We start from the raw sequence: 15,776 nt of genomic DNA on the forward strand, positions 1-15,776 counted from the left end.
ATTGTACTTGGTCAGAAAACCCACTTATATTCCCAAAGCCACACTGCTTTCCACGTGACTCTTCCTAAAGCAAGTATTGACAGAGTTGTACAGTTTGAAAGAAGAGGCAAGAGGAAAGGGCTCTGATGACACAAATGAAATGTGTCATTCAATCAAAGCATTAAAAATAATAATTTAAGATCTCTCTGTGCATGAGAAGACCTCTGAAGGGGTATCCTCCTCTCTATGGGCATAAATAACTCCCATTGACATTAATGTGATGGATTTGATTTATGTTGAGTATAGCTCTAGGGTTGGGGCTCACCCTAAGTAAAAGTGGTGAGGACTATAGAAGGAATGTAATTTGAGAGAGATGTTTTGAGTTTAGCACAAGTCTTGCTCTTGTATACCCTTTAAAGCAGACACGATGGCATATTAGCCAGCTACAAATTGACAGAGACCTGAGATTTATATGAATGCTTGTGTGTTAAAATAAGCACCGAATTTTCTGCATGCAATTGCCACACTTTTGCAGACCGAATGGTTGTGTACAGAATCATCGTAACTACATATAAATGCAGGAATGGATATGAATGTGAAAATGTAAGAAAAAATGCCTTTAACTAAACAGGCTCTTTATCTCTTTGGTTGGCAGATTTGTCTGGTGTGTCACCAGCATGACAACATATTTAAAAATACTGTAAAAGACTGTACTAAATTCCCCACTCATTTACACATCCACAAAACTTTCTCCATAAGGAAACAAAAGCATTCAGGGTAAATGTAGGGATAGCCCTAGGACTTGGGCTTGCCTATTGAACTGCTTTTGGTTATATATGGGGAGGAGTCTCAATTAAGTTCTCTATTCCACATTTAGTTCTATTTGTGGGTAGAATTAAATGTCATGTAGTAAGGCATGGATGTGCTTGTGATTGAGGACCAATTAGTTGGAGGCGGATCAATGTCCTTGTCCTCAGTGGGAGTTGGGAGTATGATGAGTTGGACCCCTCTTCTGGGATGCCAACTGATGTACTGGATTTCACTGAGCCTCCCCTGCTTAATCAACCTGGGCTCCCTCTCCCTGCTTTGCTGAATTAGACTCTCTGGCCTCTTGCAGCACACACACACAGGTAAGGCCACACCCCACTGCAGGAACAGCCTGAAGTCAGCTCTGTGTGAGGACTCACGTGCACACCCCTTTGGGTGAGATAACCCAAAATAATATTGTCTTGTGCTGTACAGAAAAATCTGTAGAAGAGAGATGTGAAGAGAGATGTGCACACTTCTTGCCCCCCAAGTTAGAAGTTGCATTAACTGGGTTTTATTACAAAAAAATAAGTTTATTGACTACTAAAGGTGGATTTTAGGTGAATATAAGAGATAACAGACCGAACAAAGCAGATTACTGACCAAATAAAGCAAAATAAGCAAGCTAAGCTCAATATACTTAAGAAACAGGTTACAAAATATAAATTCTCACCCTAAATGTCATTTTAGGCAGGTTGAAAGTTTCTGTGGTTCAGAGTTCCAGTTATATTCCTTTTCAGACTGGACCCCTGTCTCCGTATGGACTCCCTCTTGCCTGCCCTTCAGGTGGCTTTTGCAGTCTTTCTTCTTGGGCAGATAGGCCATGGAGAGGAGGAGTCCTGTTTGCCTTCCTCCCCACCCTTAAATAGGATTTACATATGGCGGAAATCCTTTGTTTCCCAAACTTGACTCCCCTTCCCTTCCAGTGGAAAGTTACAAAAGTTCCAATAATGTTTTGTATCTGGTGACAAGATCACCTGACTCTGTAGTATCACAGCGTCCATGAGTCAGTGGCAGTATGGAGCAAGAAGGCCAAGCTTTTCAAAGTCCATTGTCCTCACAGATGGGCCATCAGCCCTGTCTGGCTTTTCCATTGTTGTACCTGAAGTATGAGCAGTGGGTGTCACCCAAAGTAGCATAGTTGAAATACAGATACATAGTCAATATTCCTAACTTCAGATACAGAAACGATACAGGCATACAAATTGGATAATCACATTCAGTAAATTATAACCTTTCCAATGATATCTTACAAGACCCATCTTGCATAAAGTACATCTCAGTTATGTCATATTCATATCATAAGTATATTTTCATAAAGAACACAGGGTGAAATGTCACAGGGAGGTTTGGTCCAGGGTTCATATTTCAAGAGGAAGGGATGGAATCCCCGTGATTGGGAAGTGAATATTGTCATTAGCCACTGGAGAGCATAAGCAAATGCCTGGGGGTTCTCCGCAACCCTGGATAAATGTCCCCCTTTGTCAGTGGGAGAGGATTTGTGAATGTGTTACTGAGCAGGAGATGTGTATTTACTGCATATTTACTTGAGGTTTTGCAGGAGATGTTAAGGGCAGTTAATTTTTGTGAGAAATGCAGTGTTACCATACATCTGTGTGTAGAGATATATTTAAAGTAATGGAGAGTGACTCACTAAGATATGGCATTTCTTGAAAAAAATCTTTGCTTTGGGTTTGTTTTCCTCTTCTCTCATTTATACTGATGTAAGTCAAGAGTAACCTCACTAAACTCAAATGAGCCACACCTATATAAAATTGCTGTAAGTGAAAGACAAATCAGACCTTATGAGTCTTGTAGTGTATTGTGCTTAATCCCTTGTTGCGTAAATTCTGAAGGCCAGATCCTCAGCTGGTATTAACTGATATAATCCAGTAACGTTACATTTATTTGTACCAGATGAGGATTTGGCTCTGACTCTGCTTTATGGACTTTTAATTTCTTCTTGGCTACTGGTATGTCTACAGATTCCTCAAAATTCCTCACCATCCACGGAAACTGACCAAATACTAGATCCTGTTCATACTATTAGCTCCTTAAAAGGATCTCTTAATGGCAGAACAGACCTCAAAGAAATCAAGTTTGATCTTGTGCACTGGCAATTAAAAAGCGTTTCCTCCTTCAAACCTGCAAAGATCAAGCTCTCTCACTTAAGTGAGAGCATTAACCTCTTTTCATTTACAGAAGTATCAATTTAAAACATAGTGGCTGTTCCTCAGTTGCTTCCATTTAACAATATTAGTAACAGGCTCAGCCAAAAGAGGGATAAATGCCATACGAGTAGCCAGCAGATCCCATAACTCTTGTCTATTCACTATTTCATCAGTGAATTAATCCAAGATGGGAAAATCCCCATACTTCTTCTATATCCAAAACATACATTTCCTTGTAAGAGGAATTTCAGAGGGAAACAAAATGCGGCCTAGTGGCCAGAACATCTGGGATCCATTCCAAGCTCTATCATTGAATTACCGTGTGACCTAGAGCCAGTCACTTTACCCAAGTATTCCTTATTTTACTTACCTGTAAAATGATGAGGCCAACATTTTCAAAAGGGGTCCACTCACTTTTGGTGCCTTGACTTTTGGGTGGCCAAATCTGAGAAATCTAGTGTACGATAGGATTGTTGAGCACTCACAGATCCAACTGAAGGCACTGCAGATGGTCAGCAACTCTGAAAATCAGACATCTTAGTTCAGGCACTCGAAAATTAGTGGACAGGCTCATTTGAAAATATGTTTATTTACAAGTAGAGCTGAGTAGCTTAATTAGCACCAGATCATGAATGGTTCTTTTGCAGGAGTTTTGGAGAACACAAGAAGAGTCCTCTGTTGCTCACCCCAGGCAAGGGTCAGCCACAATTACACTCCTTGTGCCTGATGGAGCCCAGAACTGCTCCCTCTCTGTGCCTATGGAGGAATACACTTCCACAGTGGATAGTGAACACTGCATCCTATCTTTCTCCTTGAGGCACAATCTCTCCTTGATCTTCTCCTGAGGCAGCTAGGCTTGATGCCACTCCAGTGCAGCCTTAAAGAACCTTATTTCATATAAAGATACAACTGACGTGTAAAGAATAGTAGAACCCCCTTTTTTTTAACAAAGATTTATCTATAAAGATTAATCTCTTTTCAACTGCTGAAATCATCTTGCTGACACCAAATGTGACTTCAGGCCTTCAGCGAACGTTGAACTGCTTATACAGGTTTAAAAACACTGAGATTTGGCAGCAAAGAAAAATTGGGCACATTGTATACATTATATCATCACTGAATGATTAATTAATTAACCTATGAACTGTACCTACTGTAATTGAGATGTTCAATTGTATGAATTTTTATTTTATCTTTTCAGTTCCCAGTTAGTTCATCAAATAGGGGTTCTACTGTACTATCATTTACCCTTTTACCCCATGTAGAAAACTTATATAATTGAAAGTGCTACATAATGATCAATTGGACGTATTGTTCTTAGACTTAAAGGACCAGATCCTCAGCTGGTGTAAAAATCAGTGTCACACCAACAGACCTATGCCAATTTACATCAGCTGAGGAGCTGGTCCCAAGTTTTCCCAATCATAGCTTATTATTGCTGTTTCGCATACTTTAAATGAGCAGATTTTCCCCCAATGCCCACAAAATATACATGGTTAAGAATTTGCATGTTCATGAACCTTATTTCAACATGAACTTTAATAATTCATTGAAAATATTTTCTATAATTAGTAATATGCAATCTAATGTAAAAGGTTAACATCCTTCATGCAACAGAAGAAGGAACACAGTGAGTATGAAAAAGAAGATGAATCACACAGAAAGAAGAAGCTGCAAAACACTGAAAATAAAACATACACATTTCTCTGTGAATGATCAATGTCTAGAGTTTGCTATAATTATAATTTAATTATGAACCCAATTTTGCAACAATTTTTAAAGTACATAGTTATCATTTAAGTACTTTCCATGTAATTATCTGCTGTTGAACTCGCTCATTATGTAGCAATTACTGCATAAATTACCCTGTTGTTTAAGATTTTTTTTTCCATTTCACAGTGACTTGTAATCCAATAACACAAATTGTTTGACCTGCTTTTAGTGGCCTCAATATTGCATTCTGACTTCCAAGAGATGGTGGCTAACTCTTGGATATAAAGAAGGTGGCTAGATGAGCATCTCTGCTGCTTTTTCTAACATTCAAGAAGACTGGCAAACAGTGAAATTTCAGAAATTTTCATGCCACTTCCATCTTGACCCACCTCCTTTCTCCCTCCTAATTTTTTTGCCTAAAAGAAACAAAATCTAGAGTTCCACTCATCCAAGGACTCTCTCCATAGTCTTCAAGTCAAATTTTAACCTTATTAAGCTGAGGGGAATCATGGACACAAGACACTGAAACCTAGAGGCAGATCCTCAGTTGATGTATATTGTCATATCTTCGTTGATTTCAATGGAGTGGTGATAATTTACGTTAGCTGAGGAGCTGCTTCCTAATTCACGGAAAGGAATTATATTCATTCCTGACTGTGAACTAAAATATGATAGCCTACAGGTTTAATAACTGAGCCCTGAATTGAGCAGATGAACATTCCGTTGTAGGAAATATTACCTTCTTGTGGAGTAGAGACTTTATAGCTCATGATGTATGTGAATAAATTGAGCAATTGTCTTGTCAAGCTTGAACGAAATAGAAGTATTGCAAATGTTAGGCCTCAAACATACATACACTTCAAAATGTAAGCCTTGCAAAAACAAAGCTTAAGCTTGTGGTCAGTACATGCTGCAACCAGATAACAATTTATGCTGACTCCTATGTACTTATCAACCCCAAATTACCCACATTCAAGATCTAATTGGCCACAGAAAATAAATAGGCCTCAATTATGCAAACAAATAACAATTGACATAAAAATTAAATACGCATCAATTATGCAACTAGGGCAACCACACAAACAAGGTGGCCCACCCTGATTGGTTGGTCTGTTCTAAAACATGGCCGTCAGACCAGATAAAAAGAACAAAGGCACGGGACTGCCTGTGTGTTTTCGGTAAACCTGACCCACACCCCCTGAACCGAAGGGACGTGCACTTCTAGACTGTCTGTACCTGGCCAGTGCGGAAAGCAGCCGACTGAAGGGTAACGTATTTTCAGATGGATGCAAGGTAAGTCTATGGAGTAAAGAAGTCTGGTCGCTCAAGCCAAATTGATCATAGTTGTATCGATACTGTAGCATAAAATCAATAGTAAGTGGCTGATGCATAATAGCTTTGCATGTATTTGTGCTTGTCTTTTAAGTAGTCTGAGCGGCTGCATGTAGTGCTGTCGTTCATCAGCTTTATGTTGCCTTTGAAATAGTTTTAACCAGGAATATAGAGCTGGTGAATAATAGCTTTACTTATGCTTGTCTTTGGGGCTTTTATTATGACCTGCCAGGACCAGCATATGTAGAGTCAGAAACCCGCAAATGGTCCACAATATTACATGTACTTGCACTTGTGTTCAATATAATCTGCCTTTTGTATTAATTCTTATTCAGTGCTAGTCTTTGGTTTTCCTTTTCTTGTTTTGTTTATGCTGTTATTATAGTCGAAAATCATTAAAAGCCTTTCTTGAGGAATATTTAATAGTTCTTACTTATTTTATACGGACACCACTTAACCTCATTACATCTGTGTTGGGTGGTGGGAAGTAGCGAACACCCCGGGGTGAAATAGGGCCCTGAGGCGTGCCTCCTTCTTCCTTTATCTCCACAATGTAGTGGAATCTGTCTTTAGAAAATGACTCCAGGTCAGCCAAACTTCCTTCAGCATGAAATAGGGCCTCTGTAGGGATAGTGTTTCATGAGGGCTGCCCATGCTTGCATAACTGTCTTCCCCATTATATGGTGGCTAGAGAGCACTTTTTTGATTTTATATGATTTGGGCAAAACAAAGAACATGTATTCTTCTCATAGTGCTTTCCAGATCATTTTATACATTTTTCCATATATATGGCAATAGTATAGATCTTCTTTTGAAAACTGCCTGCAGTGGCATTGGAACAATTTTTATAGTGGAGGTGCCAAAAGCCATTGAACAAAACTGTAAACCCTGTACATGGTGGAAACTGCTTCAAGCAAGGGAGTGCTACCGTGACCCCCAACACCCCTAGTTCCAGCAACCCTGTCTGCCTGGGGGATATCCTTAGAAGAAAAGGAGGGAGACTGGATTTGATAGTGAACTTGGAACATTTCAAGTTTTACAAAATGTGGGCCGGTCTATTCAAGTTTCAGAACCATTTCTTGGTGGTGAGTCAATGAATTTCTGCATGCAAGTTTGAAACATAGCCAAGTAGTTGTGGCCTGTATGTGCCACATTGTGGATTATGAGAGCTGAAGTAAAATTCCAAACCTGAGAGGAGCACCGTAAGTTGCAGAAAGTTCTGTAGAAAATCCCTTTGTCCCTTTTACACCTTCAAATATCCTGAAGTGAGCGCAGGTGGACAGTTCCTTTCAGTCCTTGGAGGGGTCTCCCAGCCATCTCCTCAGTCCTGAGGGGTGGCCCAGTAAATTTGTTACCCCTTACATTTCCAAATCAATTATCTTTGTGAGCCTGGAACAAGGCTAGTGAGGGGGAAAGCTTTGAAAGACTGGACTCCCATGTAGCACCTGGCACTCCGATTCCCCCTTTTTTTTAATTATGACGCAAGCTGATCTAACAGTATTACACAAATAAACTAAAAGCAATTGATTTAACAGCTACATTTGCAGCGGATGGAAGATAGCTCAGATTGACATGAGAAAACTGATGAAATTATTAGAGGGGCCAAAGTGAAACTCAATGTTTGATTTGCCCTACTGTTTTAGAAGAGCAGCAGAAAACTCACTCATCCAGCTACCTGGGTAGGAGTTAGAGTCACTCTTACACAATCTTAGATCTGCATAAATAGGACTGTTGATGATTGATGATGATGATGATAAATGTAGTTCCCGTATTACTTAGCCAAAAAAACCCAACAAATTTTGGGCCTGATTCTTCTCCCACTTTCACTTGTTTTATACTGGCCATTGACTTCATGGACTGGAGTTACTCCTAAATCCTAAATTGGAATAATCAAGAGGGGAACCAGGTCCTTTGGCTTTAGATTATAAGCCACACACATTGAATACACTTTCATTTAACAGAGCTGAAATGCAGTTCCTGAGGAAGCACTGTTGAGGAAAAATCTTAATTGGTATGGTTCTCCATCTTGTTTTACAAAACAACAACTAGGACTCCATTTTAGCCCCCCTCCCCTTTCATGGAGAGCTTCCCGCCCCTCCTCCCCTGTCTTTTTCAAATTAGAGCGGGCAAAGCCATGGAGCAGTTAGGATCACATGACTGAATAATCTGCCTAGCAACCGCAGACTATTTAGGTGGCAGCCTCAGTCCTCCTTGGAGCTGTCCATCCGAGTGACAGTCAGTGTCTGCCATATTGCTAGCCTTTGAAAGGAGTCCTAGCTAGGCCAGGATTGTAATATATGATACCAGGTTACCTCTGTGTTATGCAGCGCAAACACCCGTTTCCACTTCCATCAGCAAGTCCGCGCACTACCACTCAGGACAACGCATAGGAGATGGAAGACAGAAGAAAGAAGAGGACAAGCCACTTACCTGGTGGTCATCACGTCCTGTGTTCCAGCATTCCAGTGTTCCTGTGATCCAGCATTCCAGTTTCATTGGTTCTGTCCAGGATTCCAGAACCATCCTCGTTGCATGGTCAGGGATTGTTCCAAGCAACAGTCAGGGGTTCATCTCTTGGACAAGAAGAGAGATGGTACTATAGTTTCTTTTTATTGTCTTTCAATCATCCCAATGTGTCAGGTTTGTGGTCTCTGGACTTCAAATCCTTCCATTCACTTTTAACAACTGAGCCTTTCCTGTTATTAGTTGTATTTGTGTATGTTAATTCATAACAAGGGTTCTGTTTAAGACGTAGCAAAAACTGTCCTGCCACTTGAAATATGTTGTATTAATTAGCTCGTTTCACTGTAAATCAGTGGCATACAGAACCTTAGATAACAGGTAATTTGACGCTTGTAAATAAACATGGACTCCTTTGTGCCATCAGAGCTAGAAAACATGTGGTTATTAAGCTGCGTCTATATTTGGAAAGCCAGATTAACTCCCAAATATTTCTTATTGTACTTATATATTAAGCATGGCCATACTAAAAACCCTAATGTTACAAAAATGGAGGCCTGGTCCTGAACTCCTTTCACCCACATTAGTCAGACAAACTTCCTCTGAAATTAAAGAGTACCCAGATCCTCAAGGATATTTAGGTGCCTAATTCCCATTGACCTCAGTGGGTACCTTAATGCCTTTGACGATCTGGGCCCAAGTCTCATCACAAGTCAGTGGGACCTTAGATCTTAAGTGCCTGAGTCACTTTTGTAATAGGATTTAAGATTTCAAATTCCTTCAGCAATTTTTGGAAATCCATAGTGTTCTCCACTGTTTTAAAAGCCCATACATGTAATGGTTTAATAGCTAACCTTCTGTGTGTGTCCCTGTTATGCCCAAACATTGCCTTCTCTGGACTGGTAATTTATTTATGGAATATTCCACCATCATGGAAAGTAATGGTTGCTGGTAGAATTAATTTAGACAATGCAGATATAACAAGGATTTACAATTAACAGGAAGAACATGGAAAGTTCCTCTTTCCATGGATATACATTTAAATGCATATCTGGAAAGGTCTAAGTCAAATATACTGTAGGGAACATAGTACAAGTGCTACAGATGCTCAAACTAACATTACATATATCGCATAACAGTCCTACAGTGCCCTCAGATTAGATTAGATTAGGTGAATTGAGGGACTGATTTTTATATAGTGTAGCCATGCAATTCATAAAATGCATGTGTAATTGCTTTCCTAAACTGACTGAGCAATTCCCATGGCTGTGCATCCCAATCAGGTAATTATAGATGTAAATATACGTTTGCATATTCAGTTACCCAATTTTCATGCACAATTACTGTAATTGCCCATGCAAGTTAGGCACACATCATCCCCGCTCTTGCCAAAAACTTAAGATAGAGCCCAATTATTTTTAAATGACAAACTTATTTTTGTGTTTCTGTTTTAATTCATGGAGTCGTTTTGTCAGCTAATAAAAGTGTCAGTGAACCGTTATGCAAAAAAAAATAAAATAAAAAAAAATCTTCAGCCTAATGTGGAAGGCTCTTAATTAATATGTACCCAAACAGTAGGAGATTTTTACACATTTCTAATTTTACCAAGTGAGGTTTTATGGGTAGAGCAAATGATTAACATACTCTTTAAGGGGGTCTAGCATTCTCAGAATGTGAAATGCATAACTCATGTTAGTGTTAATGGAAATAACGTGCATGCATGCATAGGAGAATAAACCCATTAAATGCTGTTAATCTGTATTAAAACTTCGAAAAATTCGAATAATTCTTGGAATAATAACAATGTTGGCAGCTTCCCTTGCTATAATGGTTTGGGATGCATCAGAAGCCAGAAATTTATCTTGCTATATAACAATTTTTCTGGGCTAATGTTCTATTTTTTATGGGCTAGATCCTCAGATGGTGTAAACTGACACAATTCTAGTGACTCTGACTTTAAGGACAGAAGGGACCATCATGATCATGTACTCTGGCCTCCTGCACATTGCAGGCCACAGAACTTCCACCACCCACTCCTGCAATAGGCCCAGAGCCTCTGGCAGAGTTACGGAAGTCCTCAGATTTAAAGACTTGATGTTACAGAGAATCCACTATTTGTGTTATTATGGACTTGTATGGAGCTGGTTCACTCCTGCTGCTGATCCACCTCTGTATATTTAAGAGAGAGGACTAAATATGGTTGTGAACTATTGCATTAATATGTCAGCTTCACTTCATTATTTAGAGCTGGTAAAAAACAAAGTATGTAAGATTTTCAAGAAAATCATGTCCTTTTTCATTCATAACTTTGAAATTGTTATTGATTATGTCTGTACAGGATTCTAGGTACTCAGAAATAGCTTCTAAACCTTTGAAAGTGGCTGACATCTAGGATTTTATCCTTTGGAGCAGTGGCTTCCTATGGCCAATATTTGGAGCTTTTTAACTTTCATTTAACTGGAAATAGCCTATGTAATCCAAAACTACCATCATGAACCCAAGATCAGCAGCACCAGGGCTCTAACAGTTATTGCAACTGAAGGATGCGTACGAGACTGGACTGTCAATCTATGCCATTGCAAGAAGGCAGGGGAGGAATAGTAGAAATTACCTTTAAAAAGATTAGATCTCCCCCATTCTCTCCATAGCTGAGGAAGCCTCAAAATAAGGTGGATGCATTTTAGTCACACACACTCCCCGTGTTTCCTTTTTGCACCGTGGAAGATCTCTAGGGGACAGGAAGGGTTGCAATCGGAGGGAATTATATAGATACCCTGGCCAGGGACATGTGATAGCTCAAGAAGGAGTCCATACTATGCTTCAGTGTTTCCTGGCGGATTCTGTGCCAGTTATCACACCACATTGGTACCCTGTGCAAAGCCCACTTGCTCAAGCTTTGAACACAACATGCAGATGTCACCCAGAGAGAAAAAAATCTTGCTCTTCCTAAATGTCAGTGACATCTGGAAGCAACTATTGCAATTGAAGCAGGAGCTTTCCAGGGTAAATGGTTCGAATCAGCCTAACTGCAGCCTGTCAAATTGAAAGCTCATTTCCTTCCAGGTATCTTCATATTCTGTAACATATCAACCATCAAATCTCTGACTGAGGTTCAAATCAGACTGAGACTCTGTCAAGGGCAGAAGAATAAACTGAGCTCTGGACTAACTTTCTCTTCAGCATCCATGTTTTTATTGCCAATGCTTTATGTAACCACTTCTTCTTATAATCCAGTTCTGGGCTCAGAGACCACCAGTCTTTGAGGTCAAATAGAAATTGCACATGGATGCAGAATTTAGTTCTGTATGTTGGGGCTATAAGATTGGTCTGACTTTGCTGTTAAGGGGGCAAAAACAGTATTAATGAGTTTAAAAAAATGATTAATGGAAAAGATTGCTTCAGACGCTTATGTCAAAGTGTGGTGCTTAATGTTTGCTTTTGTCTTCCTCTTTTCCTCACCTCCAACTAGGCCATTACTGTGATTCTAGGCCTCTCACAGTACAACATGAGAATACTTTGCTATCATCCAATTATTCTGAGGCCTCTATTACTATCCTGCATTATATGCTTGCTTGGTAAGTTATAACACACTTGGGAACGACAGATTGACAGTTTTATGTGCATCCTGAATTAAAATGTGGCTCCATTTCACTGGGCTACTAGGAGAAGAAACAAGCTGGACTATCCACTGAACCTGAGAGCCACAATGTCATGTTTTATACAATCATCTTATTTCTCTCTTCTTCCTCTTTCAAAAGAATAAATATTTTAAAAAAACAGTCAGTACTTTATTGAATTCTCATCACTTATTTAATAGCTCAAATCAAATGCTTTCCTATGCCGCTTTATCATTATACTAAACATGGAAATATGTTGTCAGTAAAAATATGCTACACATTTTTAGTTCCTTTCTATTAAATGTGTCATTATCTAGTGTAATTTTTAATAATTTGGGGTGATTCATATATTTCCTGAGTCACTGAAATCCACACCATCTAATTTTTGTCAGTAGACAGCACAAGCATGTGTTTTGTTCTGTTAAGGCTAGTTAGTGATATGTATCATACTATTTTCATAAGCTTATTTTAAAATTCTTTATTAATGGGCTCAGTAACCCTAGTTTCAAAGCAAGTTCCTAGCAAGAATGCCAGGTGAGGAAGCACAGCACAAGCTGCTTTTCCAGTTCAGGTAAAGAAGCACCACTGAGTCCTAGTCTACATTGGTGGTGGTGGTGGGGAGGATCAGTCTAAGTTACGCAACTTCAGCTATGTGAATTACGTAGCTGAAGTCGATGTACTTAGATCGACTTACCGTGGTGTCTCCACTGCGGTGAATCGACTGCTGCTGCTCCCGCATCGACTCTGCCCGCGCCTCTCGCGGCGCTGGAGTACAGGAGTCGACGGGAGAGTGCTTGGGGATCAATTTATCACGTCTAGACTAGACGCGATAAAACGACCTCTGCTGGATCGATCACTGCCCACCGATCTGGCGGGTAGTGGAGACATACCCTCAGACTGAGGCTATGTCTACACTACAGACTTTACAGCGGCACAGCTGTACTACTGTGTATAGCTGCTCTATGGTGGCGGGAGAGAGCTCTCCCGTTGGCATAATTAAATCACCCCCAATGAGCAGTGGTAACTATGTTGGTGGGAGAGCATCTCCTGCTGACATAGCGCTGTCCACAACGGTGCTTTTGTTGGGGAAACTTATGTCGGTCAGCACTGACAAAAGTGCTCGTGTAGACATAGCCTAAGAACTCCTTGCAGCTCAATTGTGATTGTGTGTTCTAAAGACAGAGAAATAGTACTTCTATGGAATTAGTGACAAGTGGGCATTAATCATTGGTCTACTCTTATGAGCACTTGTATGAGTGGTGTGAAACCCTGGATCCATTGAAGTCCACAGGAGTTTTGCCTTTGATTTCTGCATAGCCAGGATTTCACCCTTAATCTACTAAGTAAATTGACCTACTGAAAAAGTGTGGGTAAGGTTATTGAATACCTAAAGAAATTTCCTCCCCAAAAGACTGTGATGCATCTCATTTAGTTTGGAATCAGTAGTGAGCAAGTGGTAGATTCTTACTGCGGCTATGTAAGTCTTGTGTTGCTTCACCTCTGTGAGTGGGATCCCCCCTACAAGCTCTGCAGCTACTACTTGACTTCATCTCCAGGCATTCTAAATGTTGGGTCATTGCCAAAGCTGCACCAGCATCACCATCCCTGTGGCAGATGCTTTTCTCCTAGTTCACCTCTGAACTGTCTCCCCAGAAGTTTTAAATTGGAAGACAGCCCAACACCACCTTCTGTCTTGGCTGGTAAGTTTACCTTTAAGTCCTTTGGTTTTGTTTTACTTTTGACTCTGCTGAGCTCTAGTTTCCTTCACTCCAACCTCTGGACACAAGATGGAATCTTCAGAAGCTAGATAACTGGCCCACACCCAAAGTCACAGAAACCAGCAGTCAGAGACCATAAATACCCTCTCGATAATGTTGAATATTTATCAGAAAGCAGCTTCTCTGTTGTTGCACGTATTTGTATAAAATCTATGTATTTCTGCAAAACTTTCTGCATTTTTACCAGCTGTGGCACACCTCTTTAAGGACAAGAAGGAATAAAAAAAAATGGTTATTTTAAAGTATATTGAACCTAAGGAGCTGTGATGGATTTTATGCAAGGAGAGTCTAAAATTTTTTTTTTTACTTCAATGCTCAGAATTTTATTTTAAAATAAAAACACCTTTACTTGTGTAAACAAACGTAAGGCATGATTCACTGTCATGAATAGGAATCTTTCTGCTATATTTAATGGGAGTTGACTGCGCCCCCAGTCTACGTATTCCTCTAGCTTAAAGCTAGTGTAACAAACATTATCAGATTTAAAAGATTAGACATTAAAATTATTATGTTTATCATGCGTCAGTGTAAGAATGTTAACATAACATTCATTAATCTAATATTTTCATACAACGTGTATATTTTTAAATTAATCTCATTAATATTCTGTCTCTGACTAGGTGAATATAGAGAGAAATGTTCATACGGTTTTGTGTAAATGAACCTTGAATTTGCTTTGTTGGTGTTCATATTTGCTTATTTGCATATATTTGGACAGGTAAGTTTTAATCAGCAAGACTATCCTGAACAGTCACACTAATACATATTTTATGAATACTTTCATTGGAAGTGCTCTCATACATTTGTCCAATATTTACAAATACTTGTGAATAATTTGCAAACAAAAATGAGACTCCACTTCTTATAATGCTCAGGTCATTCAATTGGGAAGGAGAAAGAATATTATGCGATCTAGTTCATCAGTTTCGAGGCACAAATAATGGATAATTAATGTTCATACTTACATGTTTGCAAGCAATTTGTTGGGTAAAATTTGTTTGCACAAATTATCCATTGAACAATTATAACAAACCAGCTGAGAAAAATCATAACATGGAAACAGAACTAAGAGCTAGATATAGGAGGTAGATTATTAACAATTAATTTAGCCAACTCTGTCCAAGACCAAAGCACTAAACTTTTAATTTTATTTTTTTCCCTGGGATCACATTGCATTGCAATGAATTTCTCCAGTCGAGATTTCTAACTCATAGGCCTTTATTTAACTGAGGCAAAGGGATATGGAATTAAAGTACGTCAACGGTAGGTTTTTTTTTCAGATGGAGAGAAATAGCTCTTCAACAGGAAAAGCAATTTTTAACTGTGAAAATTGCTTTTTTTTGCAACTGAAGATGATGAGAACATGTCTAGTGAAATGCTGAGCGTTTTTGCATGTGGTACTGTTGAAAAGCAGGAACATTGCAAATTAAACACTAGATACAGATATTGTGTTACAATGACTTTGCCTAGCAAATAATTAAGGGCCAGATTCTAATTCCCTTATTTATGATGAAAAAGATCTTCATTCATGAGTAGTCCCATTGACTTCAAAGAGATTATTTGGGGAAGAAGGTGCTACTTGCTGGGAACAAAGATAAAAAAACCCCTCAACCTAACAGTTTAAATTTAAGAAAAAAATGCACAGACTCCTGTCACCCATCGGTCCTTTCTTCATTCTTCCTGTTTTGAAGCTGAACTGGACAGAACTATCTGGAACTCCTTCAGCTGCTGCGTTTGCTAAAATAGAAAGCAGGTTAAACAGCAAAAGCTACTTTTCTTTTTCACTTTTCCAAATTTTTTGTGAAATTTTTCACAATACGCTAGAGATTAAACTTTGTCAGCAATACTTCAGTGTGAATCAAAAATTCTGTGTCTGGTTGGCGTTTTATTCCCTCAGGGGAGTGTGGTACTTAACATTA

General features: G+C 39.2%; 1 long non-coding RNA gene across 1 annotated transcript in view; it reads right to left on the reverse strand.

Annotated features, from left to right (window-relative positions):
- Nucleotides 1–1,443: 1,443 nt before the first annotated feature.
- Nucleotides 1,444–15,776, reverse strand: part of LOC311529600 — a 29,324-nt gene continuing 14,991 nt past the window's right edge. The window contains exons 2-4 of the long non-coding RNA XR_014713846.1: nt 8,433–8,575; nt 3,328–3,478; nt 1,444–1,888 (exon numbers count right to left, since the gene is read on the reverse strand). This is a non-coding gene — a long non-coding RNA (uncharacterized lncRNA). The remainder of the gene's footprint in view (nt 1,889–3,327; nt 3,479–8,432; nt 8,576–15,776) is intronic.

This window comes from Lepidochelys olivacea (assembly GCF_965140295.1).
Source record: "Lepidochelys olivacea isolate rLepOli2 genome assembly, chromosome: 13".
NCBI lineage: Eukaryota > Metazoa > Chordata > Testudines > Cheloniidae > Lepidochelys > Lepidochelys olivacea.